The following is an 8,429-nucleotide window of genomic DNA, read 5'->3' as shown; positions in this document are numbered from 1 at the left end:
CTCCTCAATATCGAGGTGCTATCATCTGCTCTCCAATATCGAGGTGCTTTCATCTGCTCCTCAATATCGAGGTGCTTTCATCTGCTCCTCAATATCAAGGTGCTTTCATCTGCTCCTCAATATCAAGGTGCTTTCATCTGCTCCTCAATATCGAGGTGCTTTCATCTGCTCCTCAATATCAAGGTGCTTTCATCTGCTCCTCAATATCAAGGTGCTTTCATCTGCTCCTCAATATCGATGTGCTTTCATCTGCTCCTCAATATCGAGGTGCTTTCATCTGCTCCTCAATATCGATGTGCTTTCATCTGCTCCTCAATATCAAGGTGCTTTCATCTGCTCCTCAATATCAAGGTGCTTTCATCTGCTCCTCAATATCGAGGTGCTTTCATCTGCTCCTCAATATCAAGGTGCTTTCATCTGCTCCTCAATATCGAGGTGCTTTCATCTGCTCCTCAATATCGAGGTGCTTTCATCTGCTTTTCAATATCGAGGTGCTTTCATCTGCTCCTCAATATCAAGGTGCTTTCATCTGCTCCTCAATATCAAGGTGCTTTCATCTGCTCCTCAATATCGAGGTGCTTTCATCTGCTCCTCAATATCAAGGTGCTTTCATCTGCTCCTCAATATCGAGGTGCTTTCATCTGCTCCTCAATATCGAGGTGCTTTCATCTGCTCCTCAATATCAAGGTGCTTTCATCTGCTCCTCAATATCAAGGTGCTTTCATCTGCTCCTCAATATCAAGGTGCTTTCATCTGCTCCTCAATATCAAGGTGCTTTCATCTGCTCCTCAATATCAAGGTGCTTTCATCTGCTCCTCAATATCGAGGTGCTTTCATCTGCTCCTCAATATCAAGGTGCTTTCATCTGCTCCTCAATATCGAGGTGCTTTCATCTGCTCCCCAATATCGATATGCTTTCATCTGCTCCTCAATATCGAGGTGCTTTCATCTGCTCCTCAATATCAATGTGCTTTCATCTGCTCCTCAATATCGATGTGCTTTCATCTGCTCCTCAATATCGAGGTGCTTTCATCTGCTCCTCAATATCGATGTGCTTTCATCTGCTCCTCAATATCGATGTGCTTTCATCTGCTCCTCAATATCGAGGTGCTTTCATCTGCTCCTCAATATCAAGGTGCTTTCATCTGCTCCTCAATATCAAGGTGCTTTCATCTGCTCCTCAATATCGATGAACTTTCATCTGCTCCTCAATATCAAGGTGCTTTCATCTGCTCCTCAATATCAAGGTGCTTTCATCTGCTCCTCAATATCGAGGTGCTTTCATCTGCTCCTCAATATCAAGGTGCTTTCATCTGCTCCTCAATATCAAGGTGCTTTCACCTTCTCAATATCAAGGTGCTTTCATCTGCTCCTCAATATCGAGGTGCTTTCATCTGCTCCTCAATATCAAGGTGCTTTCATCTGCTCCTCAATATCGAGGTGCTTTCATCTGCTCCTCAATATCGAGGTGCTTTCATCTGCTCCTCAATATCAAGGTGCTTTCATCTGCTCCTCAATATCGAGGTGCTTTCATCTGCTCCTCAATATCAAGGTGCTTTCATCTGCTCCTCAATATCGAGGTGCTTTCATCTGCTCCTCAATATCGAGGTGCTTTCATCTGCTCCTCAATATCGAGGTGCTTTCATCTGCTCCTCAATATCGAGGTGCTTTCATCTGCTCCTCAATATCGAGGTGCTTTCATGAGCTCCTCAATATCGAGGTTTCATCTGCTCCTCAATATCGAGGTGCTTTCATCTGCTCCTCAATATCGAGGTGCTTTCATCTGCTCCTCAATATCGAGGTGCTTTCATCTGCTCCTCAATATCGAGGTGCTTTCATCTGCTCCTCAATATCGAGGTGCTTTCATCTGCTCCTCAATATCGATGTGCTTTCATCTGCTCCTCAATATCGAGGTGCTTTCATCTGCTCCTCAATATCGAGGTGCTTTCATCTGCTCCTCAATATCGAGGTGCTTTCATCTGCTCCTCAATATCGAGGTGCTTTCATCTGCTCCTCAATATCAAGGTGCTTTCATCTGCTCCTCAATATCAAGGTGCTTTCATCTGCTCCTCAATATCAAGGTGCTTTCATCTGCTCCTCAATATCGAGGTGCTTTCATCTGCTCCTCAATATCGAGGTGCTTTCATCTGCTCCTCAATATCGAGGTGCTTTCATCTGCTCCTCAATATCGAGGTGCTTTCATCTGCTCCTCAATATCGAGGTGCTTTCATCTGCTCCTCAATATCGAGGTGCTTTCATCTGCTCCTCAATATCGAGGTGCTTTCATCTGCTCCTCAATATCAAGGTGCTTTCATCTGCTCCTCAATATCAAGGTGCTTTCATCTGCTCCTCAATATCAAGGTGCTTTCATCTGCTCCCTAATATCAAGGTGCTTTCATCTGCTCCTCAATATTAAGGTGCTTTCATCTGCTCATCAATATCGAGGTGCTTTCATCTGCTCCTCAATATCGATGTGCTTTCATCTGCTCCTCAATATCGATGTGCTTTCATCTGCTCCTCAATATCGAGGTGCTTTCATCTGCTCCTCAATATCGAGGTGCTATCATCTGCTCCTCAATATCGAGGTGCTTTCATCTGCTCCTCAATATCGAGGTGCTTTCATCTGCTCCTCAATATCGAGGTGCTTTCATCTGCTCCTCAATATCGAGGTGCTTTCATCTGCTCCTCAATATCGATGTGCTTTCATCTGCTCCTCAATATCGAGGTGCTTTCATCTGCTCCTCAATATCGAGGTGCTTTCATCTGCTCCTGAATATCGAGGTGCTTTCATCTGCTCCTCAATATCGAGGTGCTTTCCTCTGCTCCTCAATATCGAAGTGCTTTCATCTGCTCCTCAATATCGAGGTGCTTTCATCTGCTCCTCAATATCGAGGTGCTTTCATCTGCTCCTCAATATCGAATTGCTTTCATCTGCTCCTCAATATCGATGTGCTTTCATCTGCTCCTCAATATCGATGTGCTTTCATCTGCTCCTCAATATCGAGGTGCTTTCATCTGCTCCTCAATACCAAGGTGCTTTCATCTGCTCCTCAATATCTTTGTTCTTTCACCTTCTGCTCAATCTCGATGTGCTTTCATCTTCTCCTCAATATCGAGGTGCTTTCATCTGCTCCTTAATATCAAGGTGCTTTCATCTGCTCCTCAATATCTTGGTTCTTTCAACTGCTCCTCAAAAACGATATGCTATCATCTGCTCATCAATATCGAGGTGCTATCATCTGCTCCTCAATAACGAGGTGCTTTCATCTGCTCCTCAATAATGACTGTTTTCATCTGCTCCTCAATATCAAGGTACTTTCATCTGCTCCTCATTATCAAGGTGCTTTCATCTGCTCCTCAGTATCTAGGTGCTTTCTACTACTCCTCAATATCAAGTTGCTTTTATCTGCTCCTCAGTATCAATGTGCTATCATCTGCTCCTCAATATCGATGTGCTTCCACCTGCTCCTCAATATCGAGGTGCTTTAATCTGCTCCTCAATATCGATGTCCTTTCATCTGCTCATCAATGTCGAGGTGCTATCATCTGCTCCTCAATACCGATGTGCTTTCAACTGCTCATCAATATCGAGGTGCTATCATCTGCTCCTCAATATCGAGGTGCTTGCATCTGCTCCTCAATATCGATGTGCTTTCATCTGCTCCTCAATATCGAGGTGCTTTCATCTGCTCCTCAATATCAAGATGCTTTCATCTGCTCCTCAATATCGATGTGCTTTCATCTGCTCCTCAATATAGAGGTGCATTCATCTGCTCCTCATTATCGGTGTGCTTTAATCTGTTTCTCAATATCGAGGTGCTTTCATCTGCTCCTCAATATCGAGGTGCTTTCATCAGCTCCTCAATATCAAGGTGCTTTCATCTGCTCCTCAATATCGATGTGCTTTCATCTGCTCCTCAATATCGAAGTGCCAATATACTACAGGAGATTGGCAGGGCTAGTAGAAGTAAAAATGTCTGCGTAATGAGAGACTTAATTATAGGAATATAGACTATGAAGACCTAGTTGGTGACCTGGAAGCAGAGGATTTTCTTGAAGTTATACAAGATAACTTCCTTAAGCAGGTAGTTACTGAGCCTACCAGAGGGGATAACATATTAGACTTAGTCCTAACGAATAATGGAAACTTTCTACATGAGCTGGAGGTGGGCGGAGAGATAGGAAATAGTGACCACAGAACGGTTCGTTTTAGCTTAGACTGGGCGGTAACCCTCGAACCAAACCCAGTGTTAGTGCCAGATTTTAGAAGAGCAAATTACGAGGGGCTTCGAAGACATCTTGAAGGGATAAACTGGGATAATTTAGGGATACATGAGAGCCAGGAGAACCAGGTAGAAATGTCTTACAATAATTTAGTTAGAGTAATAGTAGAGGGGCAAGGACAGCATATACCACAGTGAACACTTAGAAAAGAAAACAATGACCCCAAGTGGATGACTCGTGGACTAAAACACGAGATAGGGTTAAAGAAGAGAATTTATCAGAAAATAAAGAATGGTGAGACACATCTCAGGGGCCGGTATGTTGAACTATCTAGATTAGTGAAGAAAAACACCAGGATAGCAAAAAGGAATTATGAGATCAAAGTTGCAAATGAGGCGAAAAGTAAGACTAAGGGCTTCTTTCAGATGTATAGAACAAAAACACGGGAGAAAATTGGACCGCTGAAAACAAACACAGGGGAGCTAGTAGAAAATTACGAAAATATGAGCACATTGTTGAACGACTACTTCCTTTCAGTATTCACACAAGAGGATCAAACGACTATTCCGGGAAGGGTTCAGGAGTACGAGGGCGGGGATGGCGATAAATTGAGGGATATAATCATTACCAGGCAAATAGTTCAGGATGAGATAGATAAGCTTAAGAAGAACAAGTCGCCAGGTCCTGACGGGATATTTCCGAGGGTATTAAAGGAATTAGGTTATGTAATCAGTGGCCCACTAACCGACATCTTTAAGATGTCGGTAAATACTGGCTATGTGCCCAGCTTATGGAAAGTAGCTAATGTGACGCCGATTTTCAAAAAGGGGGACAGGTAGGCTGCTTCAAACTATCGCCCAATTAGCTTAACATCGGTTATAGGCAAGATGCTGGAAGGTTGGAGTCCATAATAGCCAGGAACATTCGGGAGCATCTAGAGAAGCACTGCTTAATTCATGACTCGCAGCATGGGATCACGAAAGGTAGGTCATGCCTCACTAATGTCTTGTCCCTCTACAGTAAAGTATTTGAGGCGGAAGACAGAGATGAAAACTATGATGTAATCTATCTTGATTTTAGTAAAGCGTTTGACAAAGTTCCTCACCAACGACTGTTGCTTAAATTACAGGCTCACGGTGTAGAGGATAAGGTTTTGAACTGGGTCAAGGCGTGGCTTAGCAATAGGAAGCAAAGAATGCAAATCAATGGTAAAATATCTGACTGGGGATGTGTTACGAGTGGGGTCCCACAGGGTTCGGTATTAGGTCCACTCTTGTTTATTATTTATATCAATGACTTAGATACAGGAATTAGTAGTGATGTCAGTAAATTTGCAGATGATACCAAGATCGGTAGAGTAATTGAGTCGGATCAGGACGCTAGTATTCTCCAGGATGAACTAAACAGATTGTTTGACTGGGCGGATAAATGGCAGATGGAGTTCAATGTAGGGAAGTGCAGTATTCTGAGTGTAGGTAGGAACAACCCCTCTCACAACTATTGCTTAAATGACACTCTCATAAGCAGGTCTGGGTGCGAGAGAGATTTAGGGGTCTTAGTGAGCTCTGATCTCCGTCCAAGAGCACAATGCATTCAAGCTAGAAATCGAGCAAATAGGGTACTGGGATTTATTTCAAGGAGCGTAAGCAACAGAAGCGCCGAAGTCTTCCTCAAACTATATTTAGCATTAGTTAGACCTCATCTTGACTATGCGGTTCAGTTCTGGTCACCTTACTATAGAATGGATATCAAAATGTTAGAATCAGTGCAGAGGAGGATGACTAAGATGATTCAGGGGTTGAGAAACTTGCCATACGAGGAAAGACTCAAACAGTTAAACTTGCATTCTCTAGAAAGGCGAAGGGTGCGTGGAGACATGATCGAGGTTTATAAATGGATGAAGGGCTTTAATAAGGGAGATATTCATAAGGTTTTGTTGGTAAGAGAGCCGGGTAGGACACGAAGTAATGGGTTTAAACTGGATAAATTCAGATTTAACAGGGACATAGGCAAAAATTTGTTTACCAACAGGGTTGTGAATGAGTAGAATAGGCTTAGCAGTCATGTGGTGAGTGCCAATACAATTGTCACATTCTAAAATAGATGAGATAAATTCATGGACAGCGATACTAGGTGGGGTTAGATACACGGGAGTTTAGGGTCAAAGGAACTGCCTTGTATAGGCCTACCAGCCTCTTGCAGATTCCAACGTTCTTATGTTCTTATATTATCTGACTGGCGAGATGTCAAAACCGGTGTTCCACAGGGGTCGATGTTGGGACCTGTTCTGTTTTTAGTGTACGTAAATGACATTGACGAGGGGCTATCGTGTAAAATATCGAAATTTGCCGACGATACAAACATAGCCAGCAGAGTCACTACGACAACGGATAAAGAACACTTCCAAGCTGATCTCGATCGTTTGAGCAGTCCCAGTAGCTAAATTATATTGTTTGTTATAGGGTTGTTTATTTATTTATTTATTATGTTGTTTTAATTTGTTTTATTTTGTTTTGTTTTTGTTTTGTCCTGTTTTGCTTTGTTTACTTTGTTCTTTTCTTTTCTTTTCTCCTGATGTTCTCTTTTCTTTTCTCATGATGTTTTCTTTTCTTTTCTTTCTGTTGGTGTTGCTGGCTGTGGATGAGCCTCCTCCTCCCCAGAAGACTCACCCGTCACCCGCCCTGCGGCCCCAGGGGCCGAAAGCTCGATGACTTTTTAGTTATTTTCTTGATATTGTAATTTCATTTTCTTTTCTCGATGATTTAATTTCCTTTCTCTATCCTCTATCTTGACTGTGTGGGTTAGCCTCCTTCTCCCCAGAGGAGATTCACCCGTCACCCACCCTGCGGCCCCAGGGGCCGAAAGGTGGATGACTTTTCTGTTTTCCTTTTCTTGATGTTTCTATCATCCTTTCTGGTGTTCCTGGGTCTGAACGAGCCGCTTTCCTCCCAGAAGAGACTCGCCCATAATTTTGTGATGTTGGTTTGGGCCGAAAGGTGGATGATTCTTTTCATTTCCATTTTCATTTTTCTAGTGTTACTTCTCTGCATTTTCCTTCCGGTGTTACTTCACATTTCTTCTTCTTGTGTTATTTATCTTCAAATTCCTTCTTCTTGTGTTACTCTTTTCAATACCTTCTTCTGTGTAACTCTTTTCAATACCTTCTTCTGTGTTACTCTTTTCAATACCTTCTTCTGTGTAACTCTTTTCAATACCTTCTTCTGTGTAACTCTTTTCAATACCTTCTTCTGTGTTACTCTTTTCAATACCTTCTTCTGTGTTACTCTTTCAATACCTTCTTCTGTGTTACTCTTTCAATACCTTCTTCTGTGTTACTCTTTTCAATACCTTCTTCTGTGTTACTCTTTTCAATACCTTCTTCTGTGTTACTCTTTCAATACCTTCTTCTGTGTTACTCTTTTCAATACCTTCTTCTGTGTTACTCTTTTCAATACCTTCTTCTGTGTAACTCTTTTCAATACCTTCTTCTGTGTAACTCTTTTCAATACCTTCTTCTGTGTTACTCTTTTCAATACCTTCTTCTGTGTAACTCTTTTCAATACCTTCTTCTGTGTAACTCTTTTCAATACCTTCTTCTGTGTTACTCTTTTCAATACCTTCTTCTGTGTAACTCTTTTCAATACCTTCTTCTTGTGTAACTCTTTTCAAATTCCCTCTTCTTGTGTTACTCTTTTCAACCTCCTTCTTCTTGTGTTACTTCATATGCCTTCTTCTAGTGTTACTTCTCTTCATTTTCCTTCTTCTGGTGTTCCCATCTTTCCCTTCCTTCTCTCGGTGTTTCCATGTCGTCTTTTCCTGGTTTTGTATGTTGGAACGCGTTAGTCTCCTTCTCCCCAGAGAAGACCCGCCATACCAACATACAAGACGCTTTAAACAAAGCAAAACAAGACAATTTTTTTTGGATTTTTTGTTTTTGTATTTTTTTGGGATTTTTCGTTTTTTGTCGTAGTTGGCATGACACTTGCCTTGCTTAGGGAATTGTACCTCCCATGCCTCGAACCTTCCATTGAAACGTGTCATTAACGCGTCGTCTGGCTAATAAGAGGTCAGTAACTGCATGTCTTGCTGCCACTTCACGCCCCCCCAACCCCCGGACCCTCGGGATCTCCGACACCTCCGTGGACGCTCCGGGGGAGCCGAGGCGCCCTGCCGGAGCCCTGAGCCCTGCGACGCTCGCCAGGAAG

The 8,429-nt window shown here is 42.7% G+C and overlaps 1 long non-coding RNA gene across 5 annotated transcripts; it reads right to left on the bottom strand.

Annotated features, from left to right (window-relative positions):
• Positions 1 to 7,105: 7,105 nt before the first annotated feature.
• LOC126994605 (uncharacterized) lies at positions 7,106 to 8,228 on the bottom strand. Of its 5 annotated transcripts, none has more exons than XR_007749341.1 (3): positions 7,626 to 8,228; positions 7,440 to 7,493; positions 7,106 to 7,385 (listed from the first exon to the last, which is right to left on the bottom strand). It is a non-coding gene; the product is annotated as an uncharacterized LOC126994605 (long non-coding RNA). The 5 variants fall into 5 exon arrangements; XR_007749343.1 differs by adding an exon at positions 7,546 to 7,599 and having other exon boundaries at positions 7,106 to 7,493; positions 7,653 to 8,228; XR_007749339.1 differs by having other exon boundaries at positions 7,106 to 7,493.
• Between the last annotated feature and the right edge of the window lie 201 nt (positions 8,229 to 8,429).

The sequence above is a fragment of the Eriocheir sinensis genome, unplaced genomic scaffold, assembly GCF_024679095.1.
Source record: "Eriocheir sinensis breed Jianghai 21 unplaced genomic scaffold, ASM2467909v1 Scaffold83, whole genome shotgun sequence".
NCBI lineage: Eukaryota > Metazoa > Arthropoda > Malacostraca > Decapoda > Varunidae > Eriocheir > Eriocheir sinensis.
The sequence above is the reverse complement of the archived record's forward strand: the minus strand, read 5'-3'. Positions and strand labels throughout refer to the sequence as shown.